The 18,285-nt window shown below is 38.1% G+C and overlaps 1 long non-coding RNA gene across 1 annotated transcript; it reads left to right on the top strand.

Moving 5' to 3' along the window:
• Nucleotides 1-10,462: 10,462 nt before the first annotated feature.
• Nucleotides 10,463-17,938, top strand: LOC129928853 (uncharacterized). Its single transcript, XR_008780373.1, has 3 exons — nucleotides 10,463-10,570; nucleotides 14,854-14,943; nucleotides 15,634-17,938. It is a non-coding gene; the product is annotated as an uncharacterized LOC129928853 (long non-coding RNA).
• The last annotated feature ends 347 nt before the right edge of the window (nucleotides 17,939-18,285 follow it).

Genomic DNA, 18,285 nt, shown 5'->3' with positions numbered 1-18,285 from the left:
CCTCATCTGTCTGTGAAGCTGCTTTTTCAGCATTTGTAGACATTAAGTCTGGAACAGACTTTTAGACGTGAAACAGCATCTCAGATTAAAACTAACAACCAGGGAACCGAATTTTATGATCTATCATATGAGGAAAAACAATTTTATTCTTCTCGTGCAAGTACATTTTGCGGGGGTCGGCGTTACAAAAATTATAAAAAGGGGTACACGTAATTCAAAAGTTTGGGAAACACTGGTGTACATATAGGCCTATTGATGACATGTCTAAGTTCTGGGTGTAAATTGGAGATTTAAATCAAAATATTTAATTACTTGGTGAATCATTTGAGTCGATAACATTAGTTTTACGATGATATATGAATAAACAAGACATTATTGATAATTGATATATGAGATTATATCTTCTAATGCAGCGGTTCTCAATTTTCGTAACTCTGCGAACCTTTTTTACTTCTTACATTTCTCTGCTAGCTGTTCCTAAGCGTAAGTAAATGCTTTTGATAAAGTTATAAAAGGCGTAAAGTAAACATTTCATTTGCATGTAGTATTTTTATTTGAGAAATTAGACATTACCAAAGCTTTGTCTGCTTCTGTATTAAGACTTAATAACTAACAGATGGAAAACTTTTTTTCTCATCAAAAATATCTTATCAGAAAACAAGAAGGTCGTTCCCTATTTTAAAAAAAATACATTTAAAAAGTGATCACCCATCGTAGCCAGGATTTTTTTTCGGAGGGGGTGGGGGGTTAGGGGGGGATTTTTTTTCTACCCCTTCCCAAACCGCCCCCCACCCCGCGCGAAAAAAATATATTTATAAGTATGTATGTGTGTGTGTATATAATCTTTATTACATTCTTTCGGAAGACGCTTATTGTGCCCTAGAATATGTTCTTCCTGGAGTTAGTGGAAAATTGTAAACTCCCCGCCATTTCCTAGCAATGGGGTCTGGGGGAGCGCTAAAAGCTCCCCCAGCGCGGGGCGGAGCCCCGTCGCCAAGCACTATTTCTGATATTTAGAGCCAACAAAATGCATATTCTGAGGTATCTAGGTACATTTCCCTGCTATTAAAAAGTTTTATTTCAAAAACCTAATGTGCTATTCTTACTGACTTAGACCCTCCCGCGCCGTTCGACGCATTTGCCGTTAAGCTGTTTCCACAAAAATCTGTCACTGGTAATGTCTGAGGCCTCTTCCCACCTGCTCTGAGGACATCCATGAATGTGTGGCGCTAAATTGTACTAGGATGTCATCACAACTCTTCTTATGCCTAATTCATTTTGTCGGAGAACATGTCCCGCAAACCTCATGCGACGCTCTGTCACAATCTTACTAAAGAGTTGACTCCCAGTTCGGCAAAGGATTTCCTTGATTTAGTCCCAATCTCTATAACTGACTCCTAAAATCTGTCTTAGCCATTTTTGTTGAGCCACTTTTAGTGTTTTATTCACTGCACTTTATTAATTGAGCCCCGCCACTGGTAGAAATGTGTAACCTCTCTTGAATACGCTCTTGGAATTAAGTGGCTGTATTTTGCTTTAAATTTTATATCGAAAAGTGAAGTTTTATCGTCAAAATCATATGTTTGGGGTTTTAAACTAAAAAATCTCTGGAGTTATGTTGTTTTTTTTAAATTCAAAACCCCATTAAGCTTCGGTCATAGAATTTGGTAACTGTAGTTTGCTTTAGAAAAATATTGAAGATAGAGGTTTTCCACCTCAAAACGCTCTGCAGGGGGATTTTAAACTTTTAAAAAAGCCATCTGTAGGAGAGGGATTTAAAATCAAAACCCACAATTGTCTTGGCTACGCTCAAATAATTTTAGTGTGTAATTTACTTTTTTTTTATATTGAAGAGGTATTTTTTAGCATCAAACCACTCTGAAGGGAGGTTTAAACTCAAAACTCTTTTGGCAACGCTCATAGCATTTTGAGTGCGTAATTAGCTATTTTCTTACATTGAAGATGTATTTTTTAGCTTCAAACCCCGATTGCGGAGGGTTTAAACTCAAAACCCCTTTGAATACACTCATAACATGTTGAATGTATAATTTGCTTTGTTTTTAATATTAAAGAGGTATTTTTTACTTTCAAACCCAGCTGAAGGGGGGTTTAAACTCAAAACTAAGTCAAAACCTATTTAGCTAAGCTCATAACATTTTGAGTGTATAATTTACATTTTTTTCATATTGAAGAGGTATTTTTAGCTTCAAAACCCCCATGAAGGGGGGTTTAAATTCAAAACTGAGTCAAAACCCATTTAGCTACGCTCATAAAATTTTGAGTGCGTAATTTGCGTTTTTTTATACAGGGTATTGAGTGTGTAATTTTCTTTTTTATATTGAAGAGGGGGTTTATCGTAAATTTTGGAGGGGGGTTAAAAATCAAATCTTCCTTAACTGTGCGCGTGAAATTTGGGGGATTGTCGTTTGCATTTTTTTTGTTTTGTGTTATAGAAGAGGGGAATTAAACTGCGAAAACCCCTGGTAGGGGGTTTTTAAACTCAAACCCCCCTGGTAGGGGGTTTTAAACTCAAAACCCTTTTAAAGGGGTTTTAAACTCAAAACCCCCCTGATAGGGGTTTTAAACTCAAAACCCCCCTGATAGGGGGGGGGGCTAGGGCTAGGGCAAGTGATAGTTTAGTATTAAAATCTCACCTAAAATAAACAAAATCAAAGCAAAAAATCATTCACTAAATTCCAATCCCCCCCCGGGGGGGGGATTTCATTTCGGGGGGGGGGTTCCCCCCCCCTGGCTACGACCATGACCCAGATACCTTTTCTTTCTCGCCCTACCCCTTTTCCTATGGTCCAGATAAGTGATAGGATCATAGCGTATAGAGAACACAAAAAAGCACGACATTGCGATAAACAGAAAAAAAAAAATTCTAATATTGCTTATAAATTCAAAATCCAAGTTTTCATCGAGATTTGAACCCATGATCTCAGATTCGGAAGCGAAGCGCTTAACCACTCAACCACTGCGCCCCACTTCTGTTCCATTTATGTAAAGGTTTCTGTTGTGTTGGCTTTATATACGAAAAGAGTCCATGTAATCACAACAATTTCCATAAGAATCAAAAAAGCATTCCTAGTTTTAGTCTTAAACGCCCCCCCCCTTCCCACTAACGGATCCACTGCAACCTATGCGAACGCATTGGGCATCGCACTTTCATAGGACCCGCACTTTCATAGGACCCGCGCTAATTCTAGGTGTGTAAATTATTAAATTAAACCATATTATAACTTAAAACAGATTTCCAGCGCCTACCTGTCAATTTACCTGGAGCTGCTGGAAATCTCCTGATATTACAAAATATACGAAAAAGTCCTTAAAATATACGGAAATATATAAACAAATATGGTCATTTTGGGGTGTCATTCAATATGGAAAACGCCAATCCTACGCACGATAAATAAAAACTGCATTATGCATTGGCCGTAATTGTGTAATCTGGTGAAAGAAAGAAAACTAAAGAAGAATTAATTGAGGTCAACAATTCTCAAAGATAGATTGAAACCTTTGGTAATTCTTGCCATTGAGCGTGATCTATGTAGATTCAGAATTATCATGATATACTGTATGACTTTGCTACACGCAAAGCTCGTTAAGTAATTCTGTACGTTGTAAAGAATGAATAAAATGCATATAGACGAATTTATTTTCTAATACAAACTCTTAAATTTCACTTATTATCCGTTTCTCTACCCAAATATTGGTCTAGTCATCTGAACACTCCAGCATAAAAATGAGAACGAAGAAGGCGAAGAAAATTTGATAAAATGTGAAAAACAACGGACATTTCAAAATAGAATTTGAAACCATTTTTCGAGCATAAAACAATTTATTATCTTACAGTTTTATTTTTCAAAATAAATAAAGATGTTTGTTTTTGAGGGGAAGATTATTTTTCTTGGGGGGAGGGGTGGTGACACCCCGAGCTAACCGCACGGGTGACACCGATCCTAATGACGCCACTGGCCCCACCCACTGAAAGTTTATGGTGGGGGCGGGATTGATGCCATCGCCACCTCCCCATCTCACCAAATCGGCCAGTAAACAAGAGGGGGCGAAATAATCTAAAATTAGGTTTAGATATAAATAATTAGTAGCCTATATATTATTAACAACCAATAAATTCGTATACAAATTGTGTGATTTCTTTAATAACCTTCGTCCCCCCCCCCCTCGAGTGGGAGGGAGGGGATTGTCCCTACCCCCCTTCTGGATTTGCCAGTGCCCCCCCCCCCCCTTTTGACAAACATTAGCTTTTTTTGTCGGGAAGGGGAAGTGGGATAGAGGAAGAATTTTATTCGGAAAATTATATAATTTGTATAAGAAAGAGACAGAAGTAGAGAGAAATGTGGAAACAGTGTGAGAGAAATAAAAGGAAAGAGAGAAAGAGTGAGCATGAAAGAGAGAAGGCAGCTTCATTTCATTGTAACAGATACAATATTTCACGGGCTAGATCTAGATCTAGAGAGAGATCTAGATCGCGCCAACGCGGGTATGTTGCCCTGCCTCATCGTGGCGCCCGCGTGGAAACGGCCATTGGAGGAAGTGGCTAGGCCAGGGGTCGGCAACCTGCGGCTCGCGAGCCACATGCGGCTCTTTGAGTGTGAAGCTGCGGCTCTTTAGTTCCATACTGAAATATTATTTATTTTATCAAAACATTTTTTTAAATAGTTCTGAATCTGTTGTCAGTCCGTCAGAAGCTCGCTAATGACGCCATCGTCGGATGTTTCTATGTAGCTTTCAAGTCGCTTTCGACACTAGATGAATTGGCAACTTCACCACGTGCTTTGGCTGTGACGTAAAGTTTGTTGTTTCAAGTAAATGAGTTGGAAGCAATTATCTTCTCTAAGTTAGAAGCCATCTACAAGTAATGCTATCCTGGCAAGCTTTGCGGTACCACACGAAATTGCACAAAAAGGCAAACCATTTACAGATGGTGAGTATGTCAAAGACTGCTTCCTACGTGCATCTGAAGAACTGTTTCATGATTTCAAAAACAAACCAGAAATCTTGATAAAAAATCAAAGATTTGCCACTATGTACGAAAACACAGCAAGGTAGAATATTTAAATAACATATTTACAGTTGTAAGATATTCAACTTTCTTTTGTCCTATCACTTGCTAATCTTGCCACATAAAGACACGGCACAAGTTGCCCATTTTGTTAGTGTAGTGGAGTGGATATCTTGTCAGAAAATACCGGCCACTCCGATATCCACGTGACCCTTCACCCTAGATGGCACCTTGTGTCCGCGCATGACAAGGCAGACCAACGTGGGCACTGTCCATTCGACCGGCATCTCTGGTCGCTGTAATGTCCGTATGTTACTGGACCTAAGTCGTCTCCACTCCCTTTTGTGCTTGGTACTACACCATGTGTTCACGTATGGCTGCAGGTCTTTAATGTATAATAAACAGTTTTGAATCGCCCTACGAGTCGCCTTGTCCTTTAGTTTGTTCTGTGCCAAACCCACCACAGAAACTTGGTAGCACGAGTGGGGTCAGGAAGAGAGACTACACTGTGGGACCAGAAGTCGTCTCAGAATCTGCTTCCTGACAACCGAAACTAAGAAAGTGACAACCAGACGTAGATGTCAACAAGTAACAGTTTTTTTTTTCTCGTTTCTGTACTTTCAAATATTTTCTATTTTTTGTTTTCTTCTTTTTGTTTCAGGGTAGTTAGATTTAGTTTAGTATATTTTAATATAATTTGCTTATATTTTCTTAATTGTGATTCTACTTAGCTTGAACATTGTTTCTGTTGAGATAGATTTCGTTATTAGGTTACTATTGTTGTTAGAGTTTCTTAAGACCTGCAACCAAATGGAGAGAAATATGGTGGAACCTAGTTTAGTGAAGGGAAGAGACGTGGGTCCCACATGCAGTGGAGGAGAGCCGGAGGGAATGGAATGTGTCACTAAGGGGATGTTGACTCGACTACAAGCTGAACTTGAGGCATTAAAGCTGGCCTGTCAGCGCCCTCATTACATCATAGAACCTGCTAGAAAAATGAGACAGTTCAGTGGGGATGGCAGAAATGTTGAGGTTTCAATTGAAGATTTCGTCAGAGAAATAAGAGATTTGTGGGAACTTCGGCCCTACCTCTCGCCTCAAGAGAAGACAGCAACCATTATTGCGAACATAAGTGGTCCAGCTCGAGTAGAGGTCGATCTTCAGCCACCTCATATCAGCAGTAATCCAGAAGCGCTGCTCGATGCACTTACCTCTGCGTTTGAAGTAATCATACCTGTGCGAGAGGCAGAGATTACATTTCTGATGTCACAGCAGAGAAGACGTGAGTCACTTCTTGAATTTTCTCACCGACTATTTAAGGAGTTCACAACGGCTATCAGACAAGAACAAAGAGAAGGCATAGAATGTTTCCAGGAGGGAAGATTGAGGGACCAATTTGCCTATGGAATCAGTGATCCTGACCTACGTAGAGAGCTGTTTAAGTTCATAGCGCAACATCCCCAGACAAGCTTTCAAACGCTACGAAACTATGCGTTCAAGTTGGAGAACAAGAACAAAGATGCAGCTCGAGCCCAAGAGCAGTGGTCTGAGGTTCTCTAAGCGAAATTGGCCAAGTTAGAGAAGCAACTTGAAGAGATAAAGGGGTCAGGCTATAACAGTCTGCCAAGCTCAACTAACCCACTCTCTAGTCAACCACATAGTCAACGCAGACCCACACAAAGACACACGAAACATAGCAACCAAAACAGAATTCGACCAACAGCACCGCCGGGTCTTGTATGGTCAAGGACGAAGAGAGGATTCTTCCCATACACTGATGATGGATCACCAGTCTGCACCCAGTGCTGGGAAGTTGGACATGTAAGGCGTCACTGTCAGCAATCACCACAACTCACAGCTGAGGTTCAATCTGTGAGCAATAGTGAACCCATTGTTTCACAGCCAACCCACCAAGTAGAACAACGAACCAGTGAGCAACAAGCTGATGCAATGTACAATACAGATGCAAGTCACTCAATTCAAACATCGAGAAATAGAAACTTTAACTCTGGGCAGCCAAACAAGAACAGACATAACAGAGTCCAGAGGCCAGATAGACAAAGAAGAAACTACAAGCATTTTAACCAGCCACAAAGACGATTTCGCTCACTGCTCCCTATCACACTTTCTACAGCTTCCCAGTCATTATGTTTAGAGAAAGACAGACCACTCTGTATGGCCGATGGAACCAGCACGTTACAAACTGGAAAGATGTTTGTCGTTCCAGAAGACACTGACAAGAAACAATTGTTTCAGTTTTCAGAAACCTACTAGGCTAAACGCCCCGGGACGGGTCGTTTCAAGCTAGGGGCTCTGTAGTGGAGTGGATATCTTGTCAGAAAATACCGGCCACTCCGATATCCACGTGACCCTTCACCCTAGATGGCACCTTGTGTCCGCGCATGACAAGGCAGACCAACGTGGGCACTGTCCATTCGACCGGCATCTCTGGTCGCTGTAATGTCCGTATGTTACTGGACCTAAGTCGTCTCCACTCCCTTTTGTGCTTGGTACTACACCATGTGTTCACGTATGGCTGCAGGTCTTTAATGTATAATAAACAGTTTTGAATCGCCCTACGAGTCGCCTTGTCCTTTAGTTTGTTCTGTGCCAAACCCACCACATTAGGTATATGTCTTCCCAAGGTCCAAAAGAAGAACTTCAAGAATTGCAACCTCTCACGTAACGCAACAAAAAATGGACAGCTTTAAAAGAAATGCCGCGAGTTGATTCGGCGCATGGAATACTCTTCCAGATTGCTACAGTGAGGGAAGAAGTTGACATTTGGAGTGCTGACTATCTTCGGATCGACATATTCGTGCGTGTTTGTTTTTTTTTTTCATGAATATAATTAAAAGCAAAGTAAGAAGCCAACTAACAAATGAAAATTTAGAGTCGTGTTTGAAACTAAAAACAAGTTGTGAGCCAAATGTATCCAAACTTTCTAAAACCATGCAAAGTCAACGCTCCCATTGAATTTGATTGCTCAATTGTTTGTTATTGAAGTTCAAGTTAGTGTTTAAGCAAATGTTTAACTGTTTTAGTTGTTACCGAAATAAAAAATTTATTATGTAATAATGCTATATATATATATATGTATATATATATATATCATGGGCGTAGCCAGGGGGGGGTTCTTGGGGTTCAAACCCCCCCCCCCGAAATGAAATCCCCCCCTGCGGGGGGGGGGGGGGGACGGAATTAAGTGACTGATTTTTGCTTTCATTTTGTTTATTTTAGGTGAGATTTTAATACTAAATCATCACTTACCACAGCACAGCAGAGGCAGTTTTGAGTTAAAAACCCTCTACCAGGGGGTTTTGAGTTTAAATCCCCCTACCAGGGGGTTTTGAGATTTAAAAAACACCTATCAAGGGGTTTTGAGATACAAATCCCTCTACCAGGGGGCTTTGAGTTTAAAACCCCCTACAGGGGTTTTTGAATTTTAAACCCCCTACCAGAGGTTTTTGCAGTTAAATCTCCCTCTTCTATAAAACAAAACAAAAAAAATGAAAACAACAATCCCCAAATTCCAACAGCACAGTTGAGGAAGATTTTGATTTTAAAACCCCCTCCAAAATTTACGATAAACCCCATCTTCAATATAAAAAAAGCAAATTACACACTCAAAATTCTATGAGCGTGCCAAAGGGGTGTTGAGTTTAAACCCCCCTCCCCTCCATTTAGGGTTTGAAGCTGAAAAGTACCTCTTCAATATAAAAAAAAAGCAAATTACACACTATAAAATCTATGAGCGTAGCTAAAGGGGTTTTGAGTTTAAATCCCCCTTCTCCAGATGGCTTTTTCTTTAAAGTTTAAAACCCCTCCAGATGGTTTTGAGTTTAAAATTCCCCTACAGAGCGTTTAGAGTTGAAAACCTCTCTCTTCAATATTATTTTAAAGCAAACTACAGTCACCAAATTCTATGATCGTAGCTAAATGGGGTTTTGAATTAAAAACAAAACAAAAAAACTCCAGAGATTTCTTAGTTTAAAACCCCTCAACAGATGATTTGACGAAAAAACTTTCCTTTTCGATATAAAATCTAAAGCGAAATACAGGCATGTAATTCCATGAGCGTAGTGAAGAAAGGTTACAAATTTCTACCAGTGGCTTGGGCTCCATTAATAAAGTGTGAATAGTCTTCTGCCGAAATTGAAAATCATTAAATGTGTCTCAACAAAGATGACTAAGACAGATTTTAGGAGTCAGTCATAGAGATCGGGTCTAAATCAAAGAAATCATATGCCGAACTGTGAGTCGAATCCTTAGTAAGGTTGTGACAGAGCGTCGCATGAGGTTTTGCGGGACATGTTCTCACACAAAATGAATTACGAAAAATAAGAGTTGCGGAAACAGCTTGCCGGAAAATGCGCCGAACGGCTCGAGAGGGTCTAAGTCAGTAAGAATAGCACATTAGGTTTTTGAAATAAACCTTTTTAATAGCAAGATAATGCACTGTAGATACCTCAGAATATGCATTTTGTTGGCTTTCAATACCAGAAATAGTGCTCGGCGGTGGGGCTTCGCCCCGCGCGGGGGGAGCGCTGCGAACTCCCCCAGACCCCCTTGCTAGCAAGGGCGGGGAGTCTACAATAAACAATAAACGTCCTCCGAAAGGGTCAGAATGTAATAAAGATTAATTATGTACACACACACACACACACACACACACATATATATATATATATATGTAATTTTTTTTCCGCCGGGGGGGGGGGGAGTCAGTGGGGAATCCCCCCCCCCCCCAAAACCCTCCCCGAAAAAAAATCCTGGCTACGCCCATGATATATATATATATTATCTAATTTGTTGTGAAAAAACACTACTTATAAATAATAAACTTTTTTTTTCATTAAAAAAAATGTGCGATTACTATTTATTGTTGCAAGAAAAACTTTGTGGCTCTTTAAAAATTTAAAATGTTGTAAATTGTAATTTTTGGCTCTTTCGACTCAAAAGATTGCCGACCCCTGGGCTAGGCTAAATGGGTAGCAACACAAGACTCCCGTGGGGATGCCCACGGGTAGACGAGAGTCCACCCATTGTACGGGCGGGGTTGTAAAAAAGTCCCCACGAACACGTCCCACATCCATGCGCTGTTCCTCAAAGGGGCCGTTACATCAATGGCGGTTCCCGCACAGCTAGCTTGGTACAGCGAAGGAAAATGGCGGAGGCTCCCGGTGCCCTCGGCCTTCGACCATGTGCAGCCAAGCATGCGTCGGGGCCAAAGGCATTGGAAACAGCAATGTTTTACATAGGCATTGACTCGGGTCTCTCTCAAACAGAACTGTGTTCTCACAGGTTTTTTTTTTTTTTTTTTACTGTTTGGCGTCCAAACAGGTTTTTTTTTTCAAACTTAGAGCTCGAAGAGCCTTCGGCTCAGCTCTTGGACATCAACAAGATCGCGCCAAACCACGTCTGTATCTCAGCATAGGTTAGGTGTGAATAGACAGTTGTGAGTTGCGAACTGGAAAACATAAAAAGTCAGAAAAGCCACGGACCTCATGCTTGTTCAGGATTCAACTGAAAACTAAGTTAGAAGTAAGTAGATCTAGATCTAGATTTCTAGATCTATTATCTATATCTAATAGTAGTATAATACCCTAGGATGCCCTATATCTATTTTATATAATTTTATAGGTCTAGATTCTAGGTCTATTTCTAGAGTAGTTTTAATTTTAAGTTTATTTAATCGGGACATTACAAAATTACATGAATTAGGACACTCGCTGTTACTGTTGTTGTAGTAATGTTTATGTAGCTATGTGAAATTCCCGGATGTTTAATTTTTTGTCAAAGACAAAGTACCTAGCATTGGCATAGACTTAGCCTACCAAAAAATATAGTCTTAACCCTAGCCCTAGGAGTAGGAAGAGGTAAAGTCATCCGGGTAACAATGTAACATAGGAAAAAACAACAACCTGACTTAGAATTAGATCTCTACAGTCTACATTGTGATCATTGTCGACATTGAACATTTTTAGAAATTTGACTTTTTTTTTCTTATAGAATAATAGATCTTAGGAGATTAGATCTACTTCAGTACTTGATCAATAATGATAACCTAGTAGTAGTTGTCCTAGATCTAATTTTTTTAATGTAATGATAGATCTAGATATATAGTTAATATAGAGTAAAGTGCGAAGTTCGAGCGCATTAAGCCCGCTGGCAGCAATTTTCAAGTTTGGATTTGTATAGCGCTGTAACGGTCTGACCTATGAAAAAACTGATGGTATCTCTGAATTCCTCGTCCTTTTTTCTATAAAAATAGATTGGATTTAATGTATCACTAGGCTTAGTTAAAATTAAATACGAAGTCAAAGAGGTGTAGGGTAAGTATCGCCAAGCGTACTTTTCCTCGAGCGGATTTTTCCCCAGTTAGTAAGCTCGATCGGGTTGTTGGAAGGTTCGAGCAGATCAAAGAAAATATACCTAAAAACATGTTTTAATATTTAATTTTTACTATAAAGTCATTTTCTTTTTACTCCAGCGCAAGAACACCATCCATTGCACCATTTCCCACCCTCCACAACTTCAAATAGTCTCTTTGAGCTGATGAACCATCAAACTTAAAAATAGCCTTAATCCCATTACCCATTTCCTTCACTACCGGGTAGTAAAAAAAGAATAATTCCACACCTCCTGAGTTTGACCTCACCATGAACTTAGCCTTTACAAGGAAAAGGAAATAGTATGTGTCGGAAGTAAAGAAAAAAAGGTGCATGCGCAGTAGCAATATAGTAGTAATTTGGTAAACATTCAAATAAAAAAGTTATATAGCAATAAAAAGTGAACTGTTCGAACCTTTTGTCAAATCGGGACTGCTCGAACTTCGCACTTTACTCTATATTATATATATTAATATTTTATATTTATATATAGATCTAGTCACTTGGAGACTCAGACTATCAATCAGATCAGATTTTTTCTTTTTTTAATTTTTTAGATTGCTGTCTTACTTGTATATCTCTGTGATGAAAAATTTTTAGTTAAAATCATGACCCAGACTACATGCCCAGAGCAGAGGGTATTTTTTTTTTTTTTAAATCTTGATAAAAAGTAGCTAAATCCTTATTAAACTTATTAGTGAGTATTTTTTAATATGTATAAATATAAGTACAAGGGATATATAATATATATATATATATATATATATATATATATATATATCAATAAATTCAATAATCAGTATATGTCAGATGCTTGTCAACATCATGATCATGTTGGCCTGTCTAGGTATCTGGTCACTTTAAAAGTTAAGCCACTTTTAAACTATTACTATTGCCTTACGAACATAAAAATAAATCTGACAATATGTTGTTATGTTTCACTGTGACTACGCCTATTTAGAATAAAATCTGATGTCAAAGAGGGTCAGTTCGATGAGTGAGTTCCAGGACTGTTGTTAGCAAAATCCTTTTCCGCCTTTGTAACTTAGGGAACACCCTCATTAGGCTAGGGAACACACTTCATAGAGATTGTGTTAAAAATGTTATAATCTTCAATTTTTTTTATTTTTTTTTTGTATCAATGTCTTTTTTTACATCAACTTAAGACAGATAGGTCAGTGTTAATTTCTCCACAAATCAGTTTCTCCTTTACTGCTATAATAACTGGCGTCACTAGCAGGCCTTTGGACACAATAGTTTTACTTGTTGTAGCCTTGAGGAATATTATAATGTGAGACCTTGTGTGTCTAACCCACTCAGTGTTTTTGACTAGATCTAAATCTAAATTCACACTTTACGGCATCAATAAAAAAGTTTATTGATATTGTTTTGTTTTGATGATCTTGAATGTGGCTGTGTGCTGTACAATCATTTTATTATTTGTTCTCAGAGTTGGAGTGATGGGTTGGGTCATGATGTATAATGTTCTTAACTCATATTTCCACTAGTGGCTCCACAAGTCTAAAAGCTCAATGTTTGTGATTGCCTTGGTATTTGAGACTGACGTCTCACCTTAACTATGATTTGTAATCTTGACCATCAATAACTGATGTTTGATCTTGTCCTTAATATAGCAGCCAATGCCAATGCTGAGGGTATGAGTGCTGAGATTTAAATATACGGAATAAATATGCATGCCATCGCCAATATATATCTAAAGTCAAACATCATGTTTCAAAAGAAAAGATAACATTTTTTTATTATTAAATTATAGATCTATGAACACAAAGCTGCATATAATATAGATAATCTAGAATCTGGATTTACTCATTAGGTTTTTATCTAGATCGAAATCTAGAATTGTAGTCTAATTCAAAATTCATGACTGCAGATCTAAAATATAAATAATTGTCAGCCATTTTGACATCATTCCAGTCTAATGTTGTTTTTTACTCCTAAGTCTTAGTTTTACTTTTCTTAATACTAGATCTATAGATCAAATTATTTAATGTATCAAAGAATCACTTAATGTAACATGACCAATCACTATTTTTAGTATTATCTTGGTAAGTAAATAAAAGGATAAAATAACAATTAAGGCACCCAGCATTGGTTTTGTTCAACCAGTCTTGGTGTAAGTCTAGACATTAAAAATTAATACTAAAATTTGATAACCTTCTTAACGTATTAAGAGAAAATAAACCATTTTAATTTAGTTTGTAAAATGCTCTACAAAAACAGTAGATGTGTGTAACCTTGTTTTTATTTATATATATTTAGGAAAACAAAAAAAAAGAATTTCCAGTCCACATGGCAAAGTGGAAAAAGGTTTTGCGATTGCCATTTTTATTGGTCAATATTGCCAATCAAAAACTATAACTCTTACATTGGAGTATTTATTGAGAAATTTTTATTTTTTGCACATCTGGGGTATCATATGTCTCATATCTTTCACAGACATTGAAACATTCCTTTTTTTTTTTAATATTAACAATTATTTTCATGTCATGTCGGAAATTCTGTATATAACTATTGCTTATCCTGTGATTGCATGACTTTTATAGGAAAGAGAGACAAAAATCTACCAATTTGGATGCTAAAAAATCAAAATCATTAGCTTATAATATTGTTACGAATCTCACTATCCAGGCTCTCTGTAAACTGCACCTTACACCGCCAACTTAAAGAACTTGACAACTCAGGGCTCCAAATTAACGTAACACTTTAATAGTTGAATAAATAACAGCCATTTACTGTACAATTGGCAACATGTACACTGTACAAATATCTCTCCGATAACACCATTCCGTAGTATCAACTCTTGCACTGGCCTCTCCGTCTCGTTCCGGGCTTGCACTGGGTTCAACAGTTCAGGACTGACTTCACCCACTAGGCTCGTTGTGTCGGACTCGATCGCAGACCAAGATCAAGACGCCGGTCGTCTCAACTGTACTTGACAGTACTCCGCACTGAACCGTCGTAATGCTCCGTACAGAACCACACCGTTGAACTGTGCTGTAGTGAACCTTCTGTCGTGAACCCCTTTTCTGAACCGTCTTGACTGCGACACCTCTGCTCTTTTTATAGGGTCCCTACTGGCCTTCTCGAACCGGACAGAACGCGGCTCGGCATTTCTAGGTGGTCAGATGACTACAACTCTCGTGACGCTCCTGAACTCCGTTCACGACGTCGATCCTTCCCGAACCGCAGTGTTGACACTCGTCTCAGCTGACCGTTGTAACTCGTCACGGTTGACCGCTCGTCTAGCGCTGGCCTGGGGCGATTTGCGTCGGCTGACTACACTCACACCACTACCCCCATCTGTGCCACCACCAGGTTTATAACAATATATTAAATTTAATTTAAAAAAAAGAACAAAGAATTATTTAATATTTAATGTATTATTGTAGAAAATTTTTTTATTTTTTTTTAAAGCTTGTTATCAAAAGGGAAAAATGGACACTGATGTGGTATGGTTTGAGGATGAACAGTTCATTCCATTGGCACTTCGTCAATATTCAAGAGGTAAGATTTTGTTATAGTGTCATGCTCTACTACACATTGTCCAGTAAACGCTATAAGTCCTTGAATATAGGACAATCTGATACAAGTTATGTACAAAGTTCATTCAGAACTTGGTACTTTGATGATAAACTGTATTATTTTATTAGAAAAAAAAATGTTAATGTGTCAGAAACCCTAGTTTATGTATTGCCTTAGCCCTTTTATTTGTTAAACAGTCCTTTATCATCCATCATTTTAAACTGAGGTTCATTTTAAAGTTTCTTTTTTTTAATGCTTTTCATTGTTTTATCAACATCTTTAAAATAATCTTTTTGTCAAACTTTTCAAAATGAACTGAATGCCACTTCTAGAGGTGCAAGTTAAACATTGTTGCTCTAGTAGGTTTATAAAGTAACATAGGAATACTAACCCATAAAACGCAGACTAGTTAAGAAATCTAGGTATAAAAGTATTAAGACTTTTTAAAACTGGTTTTGAATCCAATATTACAAATGAAATGTCAAGTATATTGCTAGAATTTCAATAGAACAGAATTACCCTTTCCTTTAGATCAGATCAATGTTTTCTTGTCAGCAGTATACAAAAGGCCCACTACGAGTCTCTATCACTGCTATAACTCATCCTTCAATATCAATATAGAAAATTTTAATTTATTAATGAAATTTTAAAATAATTTTCTTTATCTTTTAGCTGAAAGTGACATGTGCTGCTTGACAGATATGAACATTTCTGCTACACCACTTAACACTATAACTTGTGAGAAGGGGAATCATCATAGCAAATTTAAAGACCTGCAAAGCTTTTCACTTGCTGATTTACCTAGATCTTACTGGAGTAATGATATCCTTGATCTTATAAAGTCTACTGTAGATCTTGCTATAATGGCTCAACTCCCATAGACAAATAAAACTGGATTTTTCTAGCAGGGCACAGATAAAGTTAACCAAGTTTTTATCATCTAGGAAAATACCCAGTGCAAATGCCAAAAATGTTAACTTTCTGACAGTCCTAGAAAGACTTGGGGGAAAGTCATGATTGCCACCTCAACAAATTTGCTAAAATCTTGCACTTTAGTGACTGAGATCAAATGTACTTTTTTTTTTTGACAATGGTGAGACAAAAGATGAAGTGAAGTATTTGTTTGGAGATGCCTATCTGAGCAATTATAGAGGTGTCTGTAAGTTTTTCTGTTACTCATGCGATATGGATCTACTGGAAAAGCTGATTGCTTACCTGAGGTCAACCCATATTTCAGACCTGATCATGAAACAGCTACAAGGTTTGATGATCCTTCAAGAGAAGTCTTCATCTTTCATGTCAAAGTTAGGGATTAATAGAAAAGACCCTTCGCAGCCAGGGCACACAGCAGCATCAAATTCAATACATGGTCTTAATTTGTTCCATTTCCCCACTGAAACATGCTTGATGCTAGCATGTGGGTGACAAACCATTACAAGTAATCTTTCTTCTTCACTTTGACCGTTTCATAATTATTTTCAAAGGCATCCATCCATTTTTCTGTCAAAAGCATCCATCCATTTGTCTGCCTAAGTCTCGGTAGTTCTTTGAGTTTAAGCTTAGGTGAAGGCCACCTTTCTTACTCTAAAATCTTGTAAGAATTGTCTAAACATTTAGCAGCATCAAATTCAATACATGGTCTTAATTTGTTCCATTTCCCCACTGAAACATGCTTGATGCTAGCATGTGGGTGACAAACCATTACAAGTAATCTTTCTTCTTCACTTTGACCGTTTCATAATTATTTTCAAAGGCATTCATCCATTTTTCTGTCAAAAGCATCCATCCATTTGTCTGCCTAAGTCTCGGTAGTTCTTTGAGTTTAAGCTTAGGTGAAGGCCACCTTTCTTACTCTAAAATCTTGTAAGAATTGTCTAAACATTTAGCAGCATCAAATTCAATACATGGTCTTAATTTGTTCCATTTCCCCACTGAAACATGCTTGATGCTAGCATGTGGGTGACAAACCATTACAAGTAATCTTTCTTCTTCACTTTGACCGTTTCATAATTATTTTCAAAGGCATCCATCCATTTTTCTGTCAAAAGCATCCATCCATTTGTCTGCCTAAGTCTCGGTAGTTCTTTGAGTTTAAGCTTAGGTGAAGGCCACCTTTCTTACTCTAAAATCTTGTAAGAATTGTCTAATCATTTAGCAGCATCAAATTCAATACATGGTCTTAATTTGTTCCATTTCCCCACTGAAACATGCTTGATGCTAGCATGTGGGTGACAAACCATTACAAGTAATCTTTCTTCTTCACTTTGACCGTTTCATAATTATTTTCAAAGGCATCCATCCATTTTTCTGTCAAAAGCATCCATCCATTTGTCTGCCTAAGTCTCGGTAGTTCTTTGAGTTTAAGCTTATGTGAAGGCCACCTTTCTTACTCTAAAATCTTGTAAGAATTGTCTAAACATTTAGCAGCATCAAATTCAATACATGGTCTTAATTTGTTCCATTTCCCCACTGAAACATGCTTGATGCTAGCATGTGGGTGACAAACCATTACAAGTAATCTTTCTTCTTCACTTTGACCGTTTCATAATTATTTTCAAAGGCATCCATCCATTTGTCTGCCTAAGTCTCGGTAGTTCTTTGAGTTTAAGCTTAGGTGAAGGCCATCTTTCTTACTCTCACATTTTTTAAGAGTTGTCTAAACATTTTGCTTATGCAAATATGATTGATCTTGTTTTCAGTCCTAATGTCTGCTGATCTCCAAAGTGATACTTTGGTGGTAAAATAAACTGCCTTGTATAATCAAGTTGTTGAGAACACATACGTATAGGAATCTCTCTCCTTTTTGTTTAATTCTTCAAGAGCTTAGGTGCCCATGATCTCCTCCTATCCAGAGTTATCACCTCCTGTATTTGCATTTAGGTCTTCCATTAGGACAGTAATATCTATGTTTGGTTATGTAGCAAGGATCATTTGCAACCTACAGTAAAATGATTTTTTTCCCTTTCACCTCACCATCATTTGTGCGAGTATAGCTATCTGTGGCATTTTACGTCTCGTGAGACGATCTTTTCCCTTTGCAACTTCTTGCGTGACTAAAGAGGCCAATCCTTGATACACAGCTGCGATCACAGGTTGGGCATATAAAATCACCAGGCGCCGTTGCATTTTCACCCTTCTTTCTGCTTCTGTTGTGTATGACATCTGCAATCTGTGACCCTTCCTTTATGCTCTCTCTCCATGTGGATCTGTCCAGTGCCACCTCTTCCCAGTTGCCAGTGTCGATTTTGAAGAGCTTCATGTCGCGTTTGCATACATCCGTATAACGTAAAAGTGGGCGACCAGCGGCTCTCCTGCCTTCAATTA

The sequence above is a fragment of the Biomphalaria glabrata genome, chromosome 10 (genome assembly GCF_947242115.1).
Source record: "Biomphalaria glabrata chromosome 10, xgBioGlab47.1, whole genome shotgun sequence".
NCBI lineage: Eukaryota > Metazoa > Mollusca > Gastropoda > Planorbidae > Biomphalaria > Biomphalaria glabrata.
The sequence above is the reverse complement of the archived record's forward strand: the minus strand, read 5'-3'. Positions and strand labels throughout refer to the sequence as shown.